Source organism: Capra hircus (genome assembly GCF_001704415.2).
Source record: "Capra hircus breed San Clemente chromosome X unlocalized genomic scaffold, ASM170441v1, whole genome shotgun sequence".
Classification (NCBI taxonomy): Eukaryota; Metazoa; Chordata; class Mammalia; order Artiodactyla; family Bovidae; genus Capra; species Capra hircus.
In genome coordinates this window covers 34,245,120-34,266,942 of record NW_017189517.1, presented here as the reverse complement: position 1 = coordinate 34,266,942, position 21,823 = coordinate 34,245,120, and the positions used below count along the sequence as shown (strand labels likewise).

Sequence of the window (21,823 nt, the reverse complement as noted above, 5' to 3'; positions counted from 1 at the left end):
CATCTCATAGGATTACATAAGGATTACATGGATTAAAACATACAGCAAATGCTTTTAACATTTAATATTTTAACACAATAACACATCATTAATGTTATTTTAGTGATATTATTACTATTAAGAGTTTCAAGTATGTCCATTTTTCTTGACCACACTGCCCTCTTGGGGCCAGATGCAGATGTTAATAGATAATGGCAAAGCAGAGTAAAACGTGCTATGACTGAAGTAGCCCAGACAGAGGAAGATAGAGAGGGTCATCTAAGCCCAAATTTCAGGGGAGTAGAACAGGGACTGCCATTCCTTTCATGGCTCAGTGGGTAAAGAATCCTCCTGCAATGCAAGAGACACAGGAGACACGGGCTCGATTCCTGGGTTGGGAAGATCCCCTGGAGGAGTGCATGGCAACCCACTCCAGTATTCTTCCCTGGAGAATCCCATGGACAGAGGAGCCTGGCGGGCTGCAGTCCATGGGTCGCAAAGGGTTGGACATGACTGAGCAACTAACACACCCAGAAGAGGGAGGAGAAGGGAAGTCTCTCTGAGTTGAGCTTCAAAGAAAAGTTAGCTAGGTGAATGGGGTTGCCAGGGGGTTGGTGCTAAGAGCCTTCCAGGAAGAAGCAACAATACGCAGTAAGGACCAGAGGTGGAAAAAGGCAAAGGATATATTGATATTAGATTCTCAGAATTCCAAGACATTTGTTCTGCTCAGGTCTGTGGTGTCAACCAAGGCAGGGGCCAGATCACCAAGAGTCCTATATATCATTTATAAGCTTTTAGATTTAATCATATAGATAATAGCTTTAGAGCAGAGAAATGGTATAATAAGATTCCTATTTTTTAAAGATTACTCAAATAACAGGGCAGAGAATGGGTTGAAAGGGGGCAAGGAGCCCGGTTTTGAGGCTATTGTAGTAATCCATATGAGAAAAGATGGCAGAGATTTCCCTGGTGGTCCAGTGGTTAAGAATCTGCTTGCCAATGCAGGGGATGCACATTTGATTCCTGGTTGGGGAACTAAGATAGCACATTTCTCAGGGCTATGGAGCCCACATGCCACAACTAGAGACTAGCTGGTGTGCCGCAACGAAGATCCCGCATGCCTCAGTTAAGACCCAATGCAGCCAAATAAATAACTATTTTTTAAGCCTTAAAAAATATCACTCACCTAGAGCCACACATTCTGGAATGCGAAGTCAAGTGGGCCTTAGGAAGCATCACTACAAACAAAGCTAGTGGAGGTGATGGAATTCCAGCTGAACTATTTCAAATCCTGAAAGATGATGCTGTGAAAGTGCTGCAATCAATGTGCCAGCAAATTTGGAAAACTCAGCAGTGGCCACAGGACTGGAAAAGGTCAGTTTTCATTCCAATCACAAAGAAAGGCAACACTAAAGAATGCTCAAATTACCGCACAATTGCACTCATCTCACACGCTAGCAAAATAATGCTCAAAATTCTCCAAGCCAGACTTCAATAATACTTGAACCATGAACATCCAGATGTTCAAGCTGGTTTCAGAAAAGGCAGAGGAACCAGAGATCAAATTACCAACGTCTGCTGGATCGTGGAGAAAGGAAGAGAGTTCCAGAAAAACATCTATTTCTGCTTTATTGACTATGCCAAAGCCTTTGACTGTGTGGATCACAATAAACTGTGGAAAATTCTGAAAGAGATGGGAATACCAGACCACCTGACCTGCCTCCTGAGAAATATGTATGCAAGTCAGGAAGCAACAGTTAGAACTGGACATGGAACAACAGACTGGTTCCAAATAGGAAAAGGAGTATGACAAGGCTGTATATTGTCACCCTGCTTATTTAACTTCTATGCAGAGTACATCCTGAGAAATGCTGGGCTGGATGAAGCACAGGCTGGAATCAACATTGCCAGGAGAAATATCAGTAACCTCAGATATGCAGATGACACCACCCTTATGGCAGAAAGTGAAAAACTAAAGAGCCTTTTCATGAAAGTGAAAGAGGACAGTGAAAAACTTGGCTTAAAACTCAACATTCAGAAAACTAAGATCATGGCATCCAGTCCTATCGCTTCATGGCAAATAAATGGGGAAACAGTGGAAACAGTGTCAGACTTTATTCTTTTGGGCTCCAAAATCACTGCAGATGATGACTGCAGCCATGAAATTAAAAGATGCTTATTCCTTGGAAGGAAAGTTATGACCAACCTACATAGCATATTCAAAAGCAGAGACATTACTTTGCCAACAAAGGTCCATCTAGTCAAGGCTATTGTTTTTCCAGTGGTCATGTATGGATGTAAGAGTTGGACTCTGAAGAAAGCTGAGCACCGAAGAATTGATGCTTTTGAACTGTGGTGTTGGAGAAGACTCTTGAGAGTCCCTTGGACTGCAAGGAGATCCAACCAGTCCATTCTAAAGGAGATCAGTCCTGGGTGTTCTTTGGAAGGACTGATGCTAAAGCTGAAACCCAATACTTTGGCCACCTCATGTGAAGAGTTGACTCATTGAAAAAGACTCTGATGTTGGGAGGGATTGGGGGCAGGAGGAGAAGGGGACGACAGAGGATGAGATGGCTGGATGGCATCACTGACTCAATGGACGTGAGTCTGAGTGAACTCTGGGAGTTGGTGACGGACAGGGAGGCCTGGCGTGCTGCGATTCATGGGGTCTGAAAGAGTTGGACACGACTGAGCAACTGAACTGAACTGAAGACATGGCAGTGTATGAGATCAACAAAAGAGAGTTGCAGAGTAAAGTAAGAAGTCAGAGGACAAAGTCCTGAGAACCCACAACACAAAGTTCAGACAGAGAAAAGGGAGGTCATAATGAAAACTTCCATGAACAGTATGGAGAAACAGCAAAGTCCAGGAGCTAGTGGTGTCTTACAATCCAAGGAAGATGACGCTTTCAGAATGAAAAGTGTTTATCACATCTCACATTCTGTTGAGAAGTCAGGTAAGCTAGAAAGGTATCTGTCTATTAGATTTGGATTCAGAGAGTAAGGCTGCAAGTGGAAGGACCCACAATGAGTCAAAAATGAATGGGAAATTTTTTATAATGTATTTTAAATTATTTATTTATTTTTATTTATTTGGCTGCTCCAGGCCTTAGCGTTGGCCCCAGGGATCGTTGATCTTCATTAAGGCATGTGGAATCTTTCAGTTGCAGCACGTGGGACCTTTTTAGTTGTGGCATATGCAATCCAGTTTCTTGACCAGGGATCAAACCTGGGCACCCTGCATTGGGAGCTTTGGAGTCTTAGCCACTGGACCACCAGGGAAGTCCCACTGAATGGAAATAAATGAAGTGGAGTCAGTAAATGTGGAGAACTCTTTCAACACAATGCATGCAAAGCCTTTCTTCATTTGACCCTTGTTTTTCTCTACACCCCATCTCCCTGTTCTCATCTGATGCTATAGTAAATTTTTTACAGTTCTCAGACATGTATCACATAGTTTGTTAAGCATAGGATTTGGAAAATGCCATTCCTTCTGCCTGAAATGTCCTCCTTCTTCCCATACTCCACTTTCAGATTCTCCTGATGAACCTTCTACCAGCAAAACCCAAATGCAGTGTTCACCACTCTGTTCAGCCTTAGTTAACACCCTCAGGTTGAGTTCATTTTTTTTCCACCTGTGCCTCATACTTACACCCATGAGGAAAGGTGTTCCTTTGATTTATAAACAGTCCCTATCTCTGTATTTACAAGACCTCACATTTTCAACTATAAGGGGTGGGCAATGAGGGCAACTTTCTATGGGGAGCAGAGCCCTCTGTAATGGGATTTCCTAGCGATCTTCTCCGTCTCCTTAATACCTAGCCAAAGCATAGTAGATACCAGATAAATGTTTGTGAAATCAATTAATAAAACATTAAATTTGATCTAAGGTCAAGAATAGCCTCACTGGATATAAAAAGAAAAAGAATTACTTGCTTGGGAGTGACATTAATGAGGAAAATCCTTAGTGAATTATTAATTCCAAACAAAGATCAAAATAATGGTATGACACTCTTCATGGCTAATAATCAGCACTGGTATGAACTGGGCAAACACAACTGGTTGCTTATTGCCAACAACAATTCTGCCTGTGCTAGGTCTGTTGGTTATTATCTTGACTTTCATCCCTCATTTTGTGAACAAATTGGACTCTTCAAGAAACCAGCCAGAGGAACATCTGCTGGATCTTACAGACCTATCACAATAGTATGCTCCATCATCAGTGAGCAGGTGAAAGCTCACCAAAAGGACGGTCAAGAATGACAGTTGAGGAGACAGCTCAAGAAACAGCATGAACTGGAGGTATGTAGGTTTGAGGGGGAAACTTCCAACTTTGCTCTGGAGGTGGTGGAAAGGTAGTTCTGCACTGCTTATATGCATAAAGACATCAAATTTATTCCTAGACTTTCAAAAGTGATCTAGTGCAGCCTTCCTCCACTGAAATAGATGCATTCTGTGTGCTCTGGTGAAAGCATCTGGGTGAGATGCATGATGGACAAGGTGTTGAGATGGGGACTTAGCCTCCAAAGAGCTCTCAGTCTAGCACTACAAAGTGAGCTCTAGTCAGCAGCCACATACTTCTCTCTCCATCCTCCCCTGGCCCTGCTCCCTTATTTGGCATGACAAAACTTGGGAGCCAGGTCAGTCTAGGAGCAGACCCTTCTCTGGAGTAGCATGGGAAAGGTCCCTATTTTTGTACTGGGACAACGACACTGAGCTGTATGATCTGTCTTTTTAGGAACCTCGCTCTTTCAACCACTAGGATTCCGCAGAATGAAGGCCATTCTATATGGGGAGCAGAGCTCTGTTGACAGCAGCAGAGCCAGGAGGCCAATTAACTGCCTCTTCTTCCACTAACACACCTAGTTTGATGGGTTATCTCCCAGAAGTTGTACATTTAAATCAGAAAATAGCACTAGGAGATAAAAGGCTAAGACTTACTGAGTTCTTGCTATGTATCAAACACTGGGCTAAATTCTGCATGTATTACCTTATTTTTAAAACTCAATATCCATCAACAGATTAATGGATAAAGAAGATGTAGTGTGTGTGTGATATATATACATACACATATATGTGTGTATACATATATGTAATGGAATACTACTCAGCCATAAAAAAGAATGAAATAATTTCATTTGCAGCAACATGGGTGCAACTAGCTGGAGGAGGAAATGGAACCCACTCCAGTATTCTTGCCTGGGAAATCCCATAGACAGAGGAGCCTGGTGGGTTATATATAGTCCATGGAATCACAAAAGAGCCAGATACAATTGAGTGACTAAGCACTCACACACGTGGAAACAACTAGAGATGATAGTACTAAGAAAAGAAAGTCAGAAAGAAAGACAAACACCGTATGGTATCACTTATATGTGGAATCCAAAGTATGCAAAAATGAACCTATCTAAAAAACAGAAACAGACTCACAGACATAGAGAACAGACTTGTGGTTGTCAAGAGGGTGGGTGGGGAGGAAAGGACTGGGAGTTTGGGGTTAGCAGATTTAAACTATTTTATATAGGATGGACAGGCAATAAGGTCCTACTACGTAGCACATGGTACTATATTTAATATCCTGTGATAAACCATACTGGAAAAGAATATAAAAAAGAATGTATATATGTATACAACTGAGTCACTTTGCTGTACAACAGACATTGGTACAGCATTGTAAATAAACTATTCTTCAATGAAAAATAAAATTATGATAGTGATAACTAAGTAAAAACAAACAAAAAATAAAATCAACTCATCACAACCTTTTGAGGTTCAGTTCAGTTCAGTTGCTCACTCGTGTCCGACTCTTTGCGACCCCATGAATCACAGCATGCCAGGCCTCCCTGTCCGTCACCATCTCCCGGAGTTCACTCAGACTCACGTCCATCGAGTCTGTGATGCCATCCAGCCATCTCATCCTCTGTCGTCCCCTTCTCCTCCTGCCCCCAATCCCTCCCAGCATCAGAGTCTTTTCCAATGAGTCAACTCTTCTCATGAGGTGCAAAGTACTGGACTTTCAGCTTTAGCATCATTCCTTCCAAAGAAATGCCAGGGTTGGTCTCCTTCAGAATGGACTGGTTATTACCCTCATTTACAGATGACTGACTCGAAGGACGTGAATCTGAGTGAACTCTGGGAGTTGATGATGGACAGGGAGGCCTGGCGTGCTGCGATTCATGGGGTCGCAAAGAATCAGACATGACTGAGCGACTGAACTGAACTGACAGATGATGAAACTAAGGTTCAGAAAGGGTAACTTTCCTAAGAGCACATAGTAGCAGGATGGGGATTTGTACCCCAGTTGATCAAGCACTACCTGCCAACAGCCTCTAATTTATGAAATCACTGAGACCATACTTATTGTACCTTCTATGCTACCCAGATTGAACTTGAATGATTCATTGGTGGTTTTTTAAAAATCTCTTGTTCCCCTTGAAATAATAAATTATGTAATGAGAGGGACAGATGGAGTAAACTGGGAGGGATGAACAGAAATTTATCATCCAACCGGAAGAAATTTGCCACCGGTGTTCCAGCCAAACCTGGGGACCCCTCACTCAGGGTGCAGTATTGCACAACTGGGGGAATGGGTCTCCAATCACATTGTACTCTATATGAAGCTAATACTAGTCTTTGACAGTGGAAGTCTTGGGAGTATGACCTTTGGCACATTAGTTCTGCTTCTTAACTGCCTCATCTACAAAATAGGAGGTAAATTTAATGCCTTTGAGGTAAGGGATTAAATAAGATAGAATGTTGAGCATGCAGCTGCCCTTCAGTAAATACTAGTTCTTCCTTGCTGTTTGGGAAGAGGACTGCATTAGGAATTGGAAGACGTGGATCCTTAACCCAGGACTGCCACTGACTCACCATATGACACTGAAGATATCATTACCCCTTCTAGGTTTCTCTTTTACTCCTTCAGTTGAACTAGAGGATCTTCAAGTCCTCTTCTTCTCTGACCTACATTGATCCTGGGATTCTGTACTTCTTCCAAGCAGTACTTGGAAGAGGTTTTCTAAACCTCTGCACTATTAAACTGCTTTCTGAATTCATTCAACATTCCCTAGGCTTTGCTGTTCTAATTAGATTTTGCTGAAGTGTTTAGCACTTGCTTCTGTCTGGCAGATCCAGTTCCTGATCATTTTAAATTTTGGTCTAGAATCCTCTATCAAGTACTTACAATGTGAAGTTCCCCCCACCCTTGCTGGAGTTATGCCACACTGAAAATCTGGACTCCTAGAACCATTCACTATCATATCATCATTATGAGGAAGGATACATTGAGAATCTGGTTTGTCCTAGGCGTGTGTGAGTGCTCCGTGGCTCAGTAGTGTCTGACTCTTTGTGACCTAATGGACTGTAGCCTGCCAGGCTCCTTTGTCCATGGACTTTTCCAGGCAAGAATAGTGGAGAAGGTTTGCCATTTTCTCCTCCAGGGGATCTTCCCAACCCAGGGATTGAATCCATGTCTCTTGTGTCTCCTGCATCAGCAGGAGGATTCTATGCCACTGTGCCACCTGGCAAGCCAGGCCTGTAGCTACAAGAAAAAAAAGTGGGAGCATATAAGGCTTGGCCAAGAAATTATACCAGGAAAAGAAACTATACACACATCAGGAAGAAAGGGGCAATAATGTCCATCAACATGGTTCTATGTAAAGTCAAATTTGTAAGTTCCCTGCTTGTTTTTGCTCACTATGGTATCTCCAGGGCTGTGCCCAGCCTGAAACATTATAGGTATTCAGTAAATATTTGTTGAATAAAATAGTGAAGAGGAGACATGGAGTACAAGTAAAATGTTTTATATTACCATGTTCTTGAAAAGGCTCTATTTTAGACCTTGGTTAGGAACGACCTTTGGCAAATTATTCAGTAAGCAAAGTTTGTGTTCAAACTTCCAGTTGGACTTTTCTTTGCTCCCTCTATTAATGGAGAGGAAAAGAAACTCTACAGAAAGAAACTCTTTAAGTGATTTTTCACTGATATGTAAAATAATATTTGATACTTTCCCTTTCTCCTCCCCAACAAATGGTGTTTGTTTTTAAACATGGGGTGGGGAGAAGTTTATGACAAAGGAATTAATCTATAATATTATCATTTCAATTTCAAGCATCAGTAGCAGGTAGGCAAAGGGGGATGGGCCACTATTTGAATAGAAAAATAAAGGGAGTTTTGGCACTTCTCAGATCAAAGTGATTAGCTGTCTATTCTAGTTATAAGGTTGGCATTTTTAAGTTATAAATCAGGTCATTCCACCTAAGCAGACTGCTTACCCATTCCAAGTTCTAAAAAGTTTGTTTTTCAAAAGTACTTTAAAGATTTATATATCATGATCAAATTGGATTTATCCCTGGGATGTAAGGATGGTTGAAATTCATAAATCAATAAATATGATACTGCATGAACAAAATGAAGGATTAAAATCACATTATCATCTCAATAAAAGCAGAAAAAGCATTAGGCAAAATTCAACACCCTTTCATGATAAAAACTCTCAACAAAATAGGTAGAGCAGGAAGGTACCTCGAAACAATAAAGGCCATATATAATAAGCTCACAGTTCACATCATACTCAAGGGTAAAAAACTAAAAGCTTTTCCTCTAGATCATAAACAGGACAGGGATGCCCTTTCTTACCACTCCTATTCAACTTAGTACTGGAAGTCCTAGCCAGAGCAATTAGGCAAGAAAAAGAAATAAAAGACATCAAAATTGGAAATGAAGAAGTAAAGTTATCCCAGTTCCTAGGTTACTTGACCTTATACACAGAAAACCCTAATGACTCAAAATAAACAAAAACCCCACCTATTAGAACTTAAAAGTGAACTCAAAAAAGTTGCAGGAATAAAATCAACATACAAAAATTAGTCACATTTCTATATACTAACAATGAACTATACAAAAAGTAAATTTAAAATGCAATCCTATTTACAATAGCATCAAAAATAATAAACTACTTAGGAATAAATTTGGCAAAGGAGGTGAAAGACTTTCACACTGAAAATTATAAGACAATGATGAAAGAAATTAAGGAATACTCTCAAATAAATGGAAAGACATCCCAAAAAATGGATTGGAAGAATTAATATTCTAAAGATGTCCTTACTACACAAAGCAATCTATAGATTCAGTATTATTCCCATCAAAATTCCAATATTTTTTATAGAAACAGAAAAATAATCCTAAAATTCATACTGAACCACAAAAAATCTGAATAGCCAAAGCAATCCTGATAAAGCTAGAAGTATCACACTCCTGATATCAAAATACATTACAAAGCTACAGTAATCAAAACAGTGTGGTGTTGGCGTAATGACAGACACATAGATCAATGGAGCAGAATAGAGAACACAGAAATAAACCCCTGCATATAGAGTCAACTGATCTTTAGTAAGGGAGCCAAGAATACACTGTCCTCACTGTCCTGTGAGGAAAGGACAATTTTTTCAACAAATGATAATGGGAAAACTGAAAAGGGATGAGTTGGACTCTTACTTTACACTATATACAAAAATTAACTTGAATGGATCAAAAATCTAAATATGTAAGAGCTAGAACTATTAAACTCCTAGAAGAAAACAAGCAGAAATCTTCCTGGCATTAGTCTTGGCAATGACTTCTTGGATTTGATGCCAACAGCACAGTAAACAAAAGCAAAAACAGAAAAGTAGGACTACATCAAACGAAAAGCTCTGCACAGCAAAGGAAATAATCAACAGGATGAAAAGGCAACCTACAGAGTGGCAGAAAATATTTGCGAATTCTAAATCTGATAAGTGATTTATATTCAAAATATATAAGGAACTCCTACAACTCAACAGCAAATAATGATAATGTGATTTAAAAATGGGCAAGGGGCATTAATAGATGTTTCTCTGAATAAGACATACAAATGCTGTCTATGAATATAGACAGATGGTAGATGAAGAGGTGCTCAGTATTACTAATCATCAGGGAAATGCAACTCAAAACCTTAATGAGATACCCCTCACACTTGTCAAGATGGCTATTATTTTTTAAAAAGTGATATCAAATGTTGATAAGCAAGCAGAGAAATTGGAATCCTTGCATACTGTTGGTGGGAATGAAAAATGGTGTAGCAGCTGTGGAAGACAGTATGGACATTCCTCAAAACATTAAAAAAAGATCTACAGTATAATCTAGTAGTCCACCTTCTGGATATATATCTAACGAATTGAAACTAGGTTCTCAAAGAGATATCTGAACTCCCATGTTTGTTTCAGCATTATTCACAAGAGCCAAGATACAGAAACAACCTAAATGTACATCGATGGATAAATAGAAAAGAAAATGTGGTATATACATAAAATGGAATATTATTAAGCTTTAAAAAAAAAAGGAAATCCTGCCATATGCAATTACATGGATTAACCTGGAGGATATTATGCTAAGTGAAATAAGCCATGACAAATATTGCATAATTCTACTTATGTGAGCTATCTAACATAGTCAAATGCATTAAAGCAGAGAATAGAATAGTCGTTGCTGAGGGCTATGGAGAGAGGGAAATGGTGAGTTGTTGTTCGATGAATATAAAGTTTCAGTTAATCAAGTTGAAAAAGATCTAGTGATTTACTGTACAACACAGTGCCTAAAGTTAACAGTATATATTTTGCACTGAAAAATTTGTTAAGAGAGTAGATCTTATGTTAAGTGTTCTTATAATAAAAATTTAAATTAAAATTTTGCTCTTTCTGTGTAGCATTTTTCAATTTTACACATTTACAACATGGATCCTTCCTCAAAGCACATGTCAGAAAATACCTTTCTATTTGTATTTGTCTAGGTGTTGCCCTTTGTTAAACAACTTCCAAGCTAAAGATTTGTCCCTCCATTCTTCCTGGGCTCTATTTCATGCCTTCGGTGGTATTTCTAACTCTTCTAGGACTCGCTTGGAGACCAGAAAGTTCTGTGTTACTCTAGAATTTAGTCTTGATCCCTGATCCCAGAATTTTTCGGAAGTAAACTTAGTCTGAAAAACCACGTGGGAAGACAGAAAAGAGAGGAAGACAAGGAAGGTAGGAGGGAAGGGAAAAAAAGGAAGAGGGAGGGAGGGGTGAGAGAGGATACCCTAAGCCTTCTTCAGTGGGTTTAAAAACAAAAAGCTCTCATGTAAAATACACCGCCTTCACAACAAGCTTGCTGAAGCCTTCCTTCAGGTTAAAAGGAAATATAGATACAACTGAAAGTTTGAAGGTATGAAATTTTGAAAGTTGAATACTACTGACCCACAACTCTTCTGGAGCTATTGCCCAGATAACACAGGTTTGAAGTCCTGCATGGAATCGGGCTTCCATGGAAAGTAACTAGAGCATAGGGATGCAACATTTTATTTCTGGTAGCTTTCATAATATGACGGGAAGCCCAATTTCACAAGGGAAATGACTGTTCTTTAAACCTGTACAAAGAAAGACTATGACAAATAGCTCTGAGGAAAATGGTTCCTCATCCTAGTTTGTCAAGCTGAAGACATCTATGGATGATTGATCTTTGCAGTTACAGCCTGAGTCAAGTTAACAGCTTGTGTAAGACAACATCGGAAAGAAATAAAAAAGAATCATGAGAGAAACTAAATGAAAACTTGGATGAGAGCCTTTGAGCCCAAATCTTGATTTAAAGAGTCCTGAAAGCTCCTTTTCCAACCCTTTTCTCTCATTCTTTCTCCTCTTTCATTCTTTATTTTGTTTCTTTTCTCCCCCACTACTTATTGCTGTAAAACTGATGTATCTCAGTCAGAAGTCTGAGCTGCCAAGTGGGCTGTGTTTTTTCCCCACTACAATCTTTCTAATAAACAAGAGCTGTCAACTACTCACCATGTAATTCACTGCTCAAATGTCTTCAGTTTACTGTCTACACAGGCAAATCTCTGGCACGGCTACTCAGTGTGTCCATCTTGGTGCATCCTCTATGCATTCATAATCCTGCCAAGGACTCCAGTCTGTTGATAAATTCCATTAATGGGGTAAATAATTGAGAGGGATAGTAAACCGTTTTTAAAATTACTCTTCAGCATCCCTAGCCCAAGACTAGGATTAGGATTTAGAGACACTTCTAATCCTTTAAATTGATCCCACCTGTAGCAGAGTTGGTGCTGACCTAAATGCATTGACCCAGAGATTAACAAACAGTCCCCTGGATAAATTCGTCCTCAACAGACTACTTACTGCCTTCTTCTACCTTTCAAAGTTGGACTCATATACCCTCGGATTTTGCCTCTGAGTTCTTTGTTCTTCCTTTCTCCATTCTAATGATCATATATCACCCTTTTCCCAGGATGGCTTTAAATGCTAGAACATTCATCAGTTGTGATTCCAGTCCAGGATATGAAAGGTTGCAGGCCTACAAAATTCAAAGTAGGTGAAGTTTGTCTCCTTCTTCTGTTCTCCTTGAATGCCTTCACTGCCTTTCCTTCCAAGAGAAACCCCCAACTCCCACCCCTCAACTCTGCACATACCCTCACCCTTTAAATCTATCCATTTTCCCTTAGCAATCTTCCTTGTCATGAGTGTCATTCATTCAGGGAACGGTTCTGGAATCCTAAGGTAAGAGCTGAGGTATTGGTGGCTAAAAATGACTTTTGTTAAATGATGACTACCACATGGCAGACATTAAAAAAACTAACGGGGTTTACTGAGACACAATTCACATACCATAAAATTTACTCCTTAAAAGCATACGATTTGGTGGCTTTGATATATATAACCACACAGTTGTATAACCATCACCACTGTCCAATTCCAGAGCATTTTTATCACTCCCCACAAAGAAATCTTGTATCCATTTAGCAGTCATTCTCTATTCTTCCCCTCCTCCCAGACATTGTCAACCATCAATCTACTTTCTGTGGATTTGCCTATTCTGGAAATTTCATATAAATGCACACATACAATATGCTGTCATTTGTGACCTGGCACAATGTTTTCAAAGGTCATACATATGGTAGCATGGATCAGTACTTCATTCGCTTTTATTAATATCACTGAATAATTTTCTACTTTATTGAATATTTCACATTTTGTTCCCTCATTTATGAATGGACAGACATTTGGGTAATTTCCACTTTTTAGCTAGTATGAATAATGCTTCTACCAACATCGTGTACAAGTTTCTGTGTGGACATAATTCTTCAATTCTTTTGTGTATATACCTAAACATAAAATTGCTGGGTCATGTGATGATAACTCTGTTTAACTTTCTGAGAAACTGTCAAACTGTTTTCCAAAGAGGCTATACCTGAGATTTCCCTGGCGATCCAGTAGTTGGGACTCCGTGCCTCCACTGTAGGGGGCCCAGTTTCCATCCCTAGCTAGGAAACTAAGATCCAACAAGTTGCACATGGAGCCCAAACAAACAAATTTTTAAAAAGCTAAAAAACAAAGAAGCTGTACCATTTTACAATCCCACCATAAATACACAAGAGTTCTTGTTTCTCCACCTGTTCTTGTCAATACTCATTATTTGTCTGCCTTTTTTTTAGTATTTTTATATGTATATGATCTCATTTTATATTCACAATAACCATGACAGTAGCTATTATTCCCCCCCATTCTGTAAAGGAAGATACCAAGTCTCAGACTTAGACAATAATAATATTTATTGAGTACTGATGATATGGCTGGCATCTCTATCTTGGAATCCCTAGTTCCTTTAATCTGCACAGTGATCCCATAAGGTAGATACTGTTTAAATTGCAGACATAGAGATAGGAGGTTAAAGTAACTTACCCAAAGTCACACAGCCACTAATCAGTGGAGCCAGAATTTAAACCCAGACAGTCTGATTCTGAATAAGTGATGTAGTTAAAATTTAAACCCAAGGCCATTTGGCTCCAACAAAGCCCATTCTTATCCTTGCTGCTGCTGCTAAGTCACTTCAGTTGTGTCCAACTCTGTGCAACCCCATAGATGGCAGCCCACCAGGCTCCCCCATCCCTGGGATTCTCCAGGCAAGAACACTGAAGTGGGTTGCCATTTCCTTCTCCAATGCATGAAAGTGAAAAGTGAAAGTGAAGTCGCTCAGTCATATCCAACTCTTAGCAACCCCATGGACTGCAGCCTACCAGGCTCCTTCGTCCATAGCATTTTCCAGGCAAGAGTACTGGAATGGAGTTCCACTGCCTTCTCCACTTATCCTTGCTACATTCCACTAACGCATCTCTTGTGCTATGCCTCCAAGGCTGCTTGCATCTTAACAGGGGCTCCAGGAAACCCTGGTGACTACCCAAAGGAAACAATCCCTAATTGTGGAATGCTGGGTAACCTGATGGAAATATTCATGCAAGTGAGGGCCTTCTAGATCTACCTACAGTGCCAGCAGATACTTCACAAGAGTGTTCTGACGAGGGCTAGGATGGATGCTCAAGGAGCCATATTTAAGAAAAGCTCGAAAATCCTGAATAGACATGAGATTCCAAATTTCTAGGTAAGAGTAGCTGAGAAATACATGAATAAAATTATATGAATAAAATTTACATAAAATATATAAACTTCTAAAGAGATATTTTTACTGAGATCCATAAATACTTGTCTCTCTCTTGTTAATAATGATAATTAACAGTTACTACATGTTCACTATGTACTAGGCACTGTTCTATGGGCTTTACATACACTAAATCACTGAATCATCACAATAGTCCTATAGGATTAGTAGTATTACTATCACCCACATTTTATAGATGAGGAAACTGAAGCACAGAGAGGTCAAGTAACTTGCCCAAGGATGCACAACTACTATGTGGTGGAGCCAGATTGTGAAAACAAATGGTCTAGCTTTAGAGTCAAGGCGTCTTAAAAGGCATCATAGGGTGAAGCCACTGGATTTATCCATAAGCTCAAAAATATCCACTGGATCTCTAGACCTCCTTCAGTGACAGTATAATTAGTGATGATAAATGACAATGATTCAAAACCACTTGGGTTCCTTGTGAGTCTAAAAATTGCAAAAATTTTACATTCATTTATAAGTACAGTCTTAGGAATCATTCCTATGGACCTTTTAGAATCACTGTGTCAGAAAATTCAGCTACATTGTCTGATTAAATATTGTCCCTCAGGGGTCTTGTTGAAAAACGTTCATGGGATTCTACTGGATTTTACTGAAGCTTATATCAATTCCCATTCTATGTTCCCTATATTGAAGCCTAGTGATTTACAGAATTCAGGCATCTCTGGATGATCTTTATTTCCTAAGGAGCCATGGAACAAAAGGATCCAAAGGGATCCAACCCTCTCTCCCCACGAAACTGATTGTGAATCCAGACACGTATCTCTAGATTCCTTCTTAACTTTAGCTGCAAAAGCAGAAACACAATCCTTTAATATGTAATGATTCTTTTTTGTACTGCTAAACACTACGGGAAACCTCCAATTATATACATTGTGGGAAAGTGGCCAAGGCTTTCCATGACATTACCCTGGGATCTATGCATTCTTTTCGAGACACAGTACGAATAGTTCTGCAAGGCTGGGGCCTCAATTATAAAAATAGGTCCAGAATGATGTGTTCCTAGTTAATCATCCAGAACAAGGCTTGGACAAGTAGCTCTTTGCAGTCAGGAAGTCATGTGAGAGCCTAAGGAGCAAGGGAGGTAGGGGAGGATGACTGAGAATGGGAGAGAAAAACTACAAGAAATGATGTTAGACAATCATACACGTTTTGCCACAAGGGCTGCCATGTCATGTGTAACCCCACTGAGGATAAGGAGGACAACAAAATTTAACAGTTGCTGTGAGCTCTACATGTGCTGCAAGCATGACAGGCACTCTCTTCAATTATCACAAAAACTCTATTGATGCACATATTATTATTTTCTCCATCTTTGACAAATGAGGCATAGACAGATCAGGTAACTTGCTTGGGCTCAAGCCAGATCTTCCTGATTCCAGCACAGGCTCTGAACGGCAATTTTCAACTTCTCTTTAAATGTTTCATATAAACCCAATCCCACTGAAAGTTCTTTTGTGAATTCAGTAATAGTGACAAAGTTCTCTTTGCTTATAATGCTCAACAAGGTACATACTGATTCTTAAAGGAAGGATAGTTTTGGGCAGCAGGCAATATAATAATTACTAATCATTAAGCACCCCCTAAATGACACTGTAAGTGTATTATTTCATTTCTTTCTCACAAAACCCTAAGATGGGACAATTCTTATCCTCACTTTAGAGATGGAGAAAAAGATAAAGTACAGAGGGGTTGTGTGAGTTGGCCAAGATCACAAAGCTAGGAAATGCTAGAGTCACATCTCAAATTCAGGCAACATGGATCCAAGGCTGGGAGCTTAATGACTTTGCTATATTGCTTCAGGATGCAGAGAAGCTATTAGAGAGTATTTTATTCACCTATTTATCTGTCTATCTATTTAGCTATGAGTCAGTGGCAGCTCCGCTTCTTGTGATCTTCTCTCCAGGACCCGGCTAGTGGAGTAGCCTGTCTAAAATATACCCAATCAAGGCATTAGTGAACTTTTCCTGCTGTGGATTCCTGGCAATTTTGTGAAACTTACAAACCCTTCCCAGAACAATATTTTAAGTATAATAAAATCACATTAAACTCTACTGAAGTATAATTGCCAAAAAATGACATTATAAATTTTCTTCTCCAATTTTGAGAGAAAAGGTGGAATCCTGACCAAGTTTTCTGCCACATTCAGCCCAGAAATCTTGACCAACATAAAGCTCAGCGTAGCCTTCAAGCAGTCAGCTCCCAAACTGACATTAAAGCTAAGACTGCAATCACCTCCATATATCCACAGGATGTCACTATTGAGCAAGTATTCTCCAACTCAATTTTTTTTAAGTGTTGCATGACTTGTAAAAATATTTCAGAAAATGCAGAACAGTAAAAATCAGAAAAATTTGTTCTTAATGAATACTGTATTTTTTTCTAAAGTCACAATCAAACCACATATACAATTGTATAAGCTCCTTTTTAAAAAAAATAACACCACAACATACATAAACTTAAAATTTTAGAATACGGACTCAAGCCAACCTGCCTTCAAATTCCAGCTTCACCTTTCCTAGCCATGTAATCTTGAAATACTTGCATAATTCCTCTTATGAAAGAAATGATGATTAAACAGAGCTACAAACCAGCACTGTTGTGGGGATTAAAGATGATGCATATAAAGAGCTTGGCACACACTAGGTACTAAAAACATGGCATTTCTTAGGCAGAGCATTTTAAGACCATCCTAAACCCCATGTACTTTTACTTTTGGAGGGCCACTCTATATATTTCCATTTATACTTTTAACATGTACTCACATCCTACATTAAATATATTTTTTGCTAAATTGAAGTAACTTAAAATTCTGCTTTTGAAATTTAGAACTTATGACTTCTTAGCAGAGATCATGTATACTCAGCAGTGCTTACAAACTGATATAATCTAATCATCAATTTTTTTCTGATATAATGTTTCTGAATACAAAAAGAAATAATTTATAAAATTAATGTGTTACATTTTTTACATGTAGACATTTATTTGTTCTTGCTTGGAGAACCCCCAGGACGGGGGAGCCTGGTGGGCTGCCCTCTATGGAGTCACACAGAGTCGGACACGACTGAAGTGGCTTAGCAGCAGCAGTAGCGGAGATTTATTGGCTTTAAATTTGCAGTTACCTACATAATTTGAAGCCAATAATTTTCATCAAGTGTAAAGCACATTTGCAGGTCCTTGAAAAGGTCAGTCAGTAAGTTCACTTTCTCAGTAGTGTCTGACTTTTTGCGACCCCATGGATTGCAGCACACCAGGCTTCCCTGTCCATCACCTTGCTCAAACTCATGTCCACCGAGTCAGTGATGCCATCCAACCGTCTCATCCTCTGTCATCCTCTTCTCCTCCTGCCTTCAATCTTTCCCACTATCAGGGCCTTTTCAAATGAGTCAGTTCTTCGAATTAGGTGGCCAAAGTATTGGAGCTTCAGCTTCAGCATCAGTCCTTCCAATGAATATTCAGGACTGATTTCCTTTAGGATTGATTGGTTTGATCTTCTTGCAGTCCAAGGGGCTCTCAAGAGTCTTCTCCAGCACCACAATTCCAAAGCATCAATTTTTCAGCACTCAGCTTTCTTTATGATCCAACTCTCACATCCATACATGACCACAGGAAAAACCATAGCCTTGACTAGACGGACTTTTGTTGGCAAAGCAATACCTCTGCTTTTTAATATGCTGTCCAGGTTGGCCATAGCTGTCCTTCCAAGGAGCAAGCGTCTTTTAATTTCATGGCTACAGTCACCATCTGCAGTGATTTTGGAGCCCAAGAAAATAAAGTCTGACACTGTTTCCATTGTTTCCACATCTATTTGCCATGAGGTGATGGGACCAGATGCCATGATCTTTGTTTTTTGAATGTTGAGTTTTAAGTCAGCTTTTTCACTCTCCTCTTTCACTTTCATCAAGAGACTCTTTAAATACTTCTTTAAAGAAGTCTTCGCTTTCTGTCATAAGGGTGGTGTTATCTGTATATCTGAGGTTATTGATATTTCTTCTGGCAATCTTTATTCCAGCTTGTGCTTCATCCAACCCAGCATTTTGCATGATGTACTCTGCATATAAGTTAAATAAGCAGGGTGACACTATACAGCCTTGATGTACTCCTTTCCCAATTTGGAACCAGTCCATTGTTCCATGTCCAGTTCTAACTGTTGCTTCTTGACCTGCATATAGATTTCTCAGGAGGCAGGTAAGATGGTCTGGTATTCCCATCTCTTAAGAATTTTCCACAGTTTGGTATGACCCACACAGTCAAAGGCTTTATCATAGTCAATAAAGCAAAAGTAGACGTTCTGGAACTCTCTTGCTTTTTTGATGATCCAACAGATGTTGGCAATTTGATCTCTGGTTCCTCTGCCTTTTCTAAATCCAGCTTAAACACCTGAAAGTTCTTGGTTCACATACTGTTAAAGCCTAGCTTGGAGAATTTTGAGCATTACTTGGCTAGCGTGTGAGATGAGTGCAAATGTGCGGTAGTTTGAGCATGCTTTGGCATTGCCTTTCTTTGGGATTGGAATGAAAACTGACCTTTTCCAGTCCTGTGGCCACTGCTATGTTTTCCAAATTTGCTGGCATACTGAGTGCAGCACTTTAACAGCATCATCTTTTAGGTCATAGACCTAAAAGGTGTTAGACCTTATATATTATACTTTTAGTATTTAATGGATTAAAATGAAAGTTTCTGGCTAACATCATTATCACTTCACTTATGCATTATTTTATGGCTGTGGAATATTTAATTTTGTGTATGATCCAAAATTCACTCAAACATTCCCCTATTATTATAAACTTAGATTGTTACCATTTTTCTATTATAAGTGATGCTACAATGAATATCTTTTAATATAAACTTCTTTTCAGTATATTAGGATTATTACCTTTGAATAGATTCCCAGAAGTGAAATTACTGGGTTAGAGTATATGAATATCAATAATGATTTTTGACACACATGGTCTATTTATTTCCAAAATATTTGGGCCAATTTATGCTCTAACAGCGAATAAAATGAAAGTGTCCATTTTATTGCTCTGTCATCAGCTCTACCTTGTCTCAAATTTATATCTGCTAATTTCACAAGCCCCTCCCCCAAAATGGTATCTGATTTTAATATGCATTTTTGGATTACTGGTGAGTTGTTCAAACATTCTTTTGCCATAATTTTTTAAGTGTTATGAATTTCCTGTTTTGTAAAGAGTCTCTTTGTCTCTTCTTCCACTTCTAAGGTCCAGTGGTATCAAGAGAATAGCCCCTAATTAATGTCTTGCCCAGCATTATGCAAAATTGGGTAGTTAGTAATACTGTACAATAACTATAGAATGTAGCTAGCAGTATGGATTGGTTTACTCCATGTCCATTCCACCACAGAGTCCCATCCAGCTAGGGTTTTGCATGTAAATTAGATATCACCTACCTAGATTCACTTATGTAAAAGTCTGGCAGATGGAAATGGGTTGTTGTTGTTGTTTAGTCACTGAGTATTGTCTAACTCTTTTGTAACCCTATGGACTGTGGCCTGCCAGGCTCCTCTGTCTGTGGGATTTCCCAGGCAAAAATACTGGAGCAGGTTGCCATTTCCTTCTCCAGGGGATCTTCCTGACCCAGGGATCAAGCCCATATCTCTCACGTCTCCTGCACTGGCAGGTGGAATCTTTACCACCAAACTACCAGGGAAGTCCCTGGAAATGGGTTGACAAGCTAGAAATTGTAGTCCTGCTTATAGATATGAGGATTTTCTGCAGTGTTTCTTCTCCAGCTTCCTGGGTATCAAGAGGAACAGAGGAGGTACCCCCAGCAAAGGCAGCAAGAGCAGTTTCTCAATGTGATTTCTAATCACTGGATCGCAGTTATTGATGCTCTTCGTCTACCTCCCTGGGTACTCAGAGAGAGCTGTACCAGATACCGAGGTGACAATGGCAGGCCCTTGATTCTGGCAGGGCTCTAGGGGTGACATCAAAAGGAGGAGGTCCCTTGAGGTTTCAGTTCAGTATTTTTTAGAACTATTCTTTTAAATCTAGACTCCACTCTCCTCCTTTAGACAATTTTGTAAGTATTCATTTCTCTGTTTTAAATTCATTCCTGTAAATTGTTATAAACTTTCTAGAGTGCAGTCTAACTGTATCTATTACATCTTTAAAGTACATATACCCTTTGACCCAGCAGTCTTACTTAGAAAATTCTATTGTACAAAAATAAGAGCATCCAGATTCACTGCCACAAAGACATTTATTGCAGTGTTATTTTCAGTGGCAAGGAAAAAAAAAAACCCTGGAGACTACCTGAATTTCCATAAATAAAAGGATGGCTAAATTCATTACAGTACATCTACACTATGAGATATTTTAGATCAAACTAAAAAAAAATGTTGTGTATACATGTCATGATATATGCTGTATTTAATAAAACAGGTTACATAATTCCATTTTTGTAATAAAGAGGTAAAGACATCCATTTCTGCTTAAACTTCTTAGAGTGGCTTCTCTTTCCTACACTAAAATCTGACTGATACACACATTGTCACACTGGCACCATCATCATTAAACATTATGTATTTAAGGAATTGCAAACATCTGATTTCCAATTCAGTTATGGGCCACAAAAATTAGAGAAATATACAAGAAAATTCCAGGCCCGATACTTATGAAAATATTGTACCAAGGGACTTCTGATTCAGGATGGAATAACTTGTAGCAGACCAATGTTGTTGCTGAGAGTAACTTAAAAAATCAGGTAAAATTCCAAAAACCAAAATCCTTTTTGAAAGTATCAGGGAGCCAGGACTTGGGAAGGGAGATTCCAGAAAGGAGGGAAACTCATCAAAGTAAGCCCAACTTCCTACATGTTGTTTTTTCCCTTCAGTTTAGTTCAGTTTAGTTCAGTCACTCAGTCGTGTCTGACTTCCCTCCAGGAAGCAGGAATAGAAGGAACATCAGGTCCTTTGGTAGGCTCACTCAACTCCGGGAGTTGGTGATGGACAGGGAGGCCTGGCGTGCTGTGATTCATGGGGTCGCAAAGAGTCGGACACGACTGAGCAACTGAACTGAACTGAACTGAACTGAACTGATGGACACCTTATCTTGGACAAAGGAGGCAAGAATATACAATGGAGAAAAGACAATCTCTGTAACAAGTGGTGCTGGGAAACTGGTCAACCACTTGTAAAAGAATGAAACTAGAACACTTTCTAACACCATACACAAAAATAAACTCAAAATGGATTAAAGATCTAAATGTAAGACCAGAAACTATAAAACTCCTAGAGGAAAGCATAGGCAAAACACTCTTTGACATAAATCACAGCAGGATCCTCTATGGCCCACCTCCCA

General features: G+C 39.3%; 1 protein-coding gene across 1 annotated transcript in view; it reads right to left on the bottom strand.

Moving 5' to 3' along the window:
- The window catches only part of GUCY2F (guanylate cyclase 2F, retinal), a 105,814-nt gene extending 93,762 nt beyond the window's left edge, over positions 1-12,052 (bottom strand). The window contains exon 1 of the mRNA XM_018044096.1: positions 11,813-12,052. The gene's annotated coding sequence lies outside the window, so the exon portion shown is untranslated. The remainder of the gene's footprint in view (positions 1-11,812) is intronic.
- Positions 12,053-21,823: the final 9,771 nt, after the last annotated feature.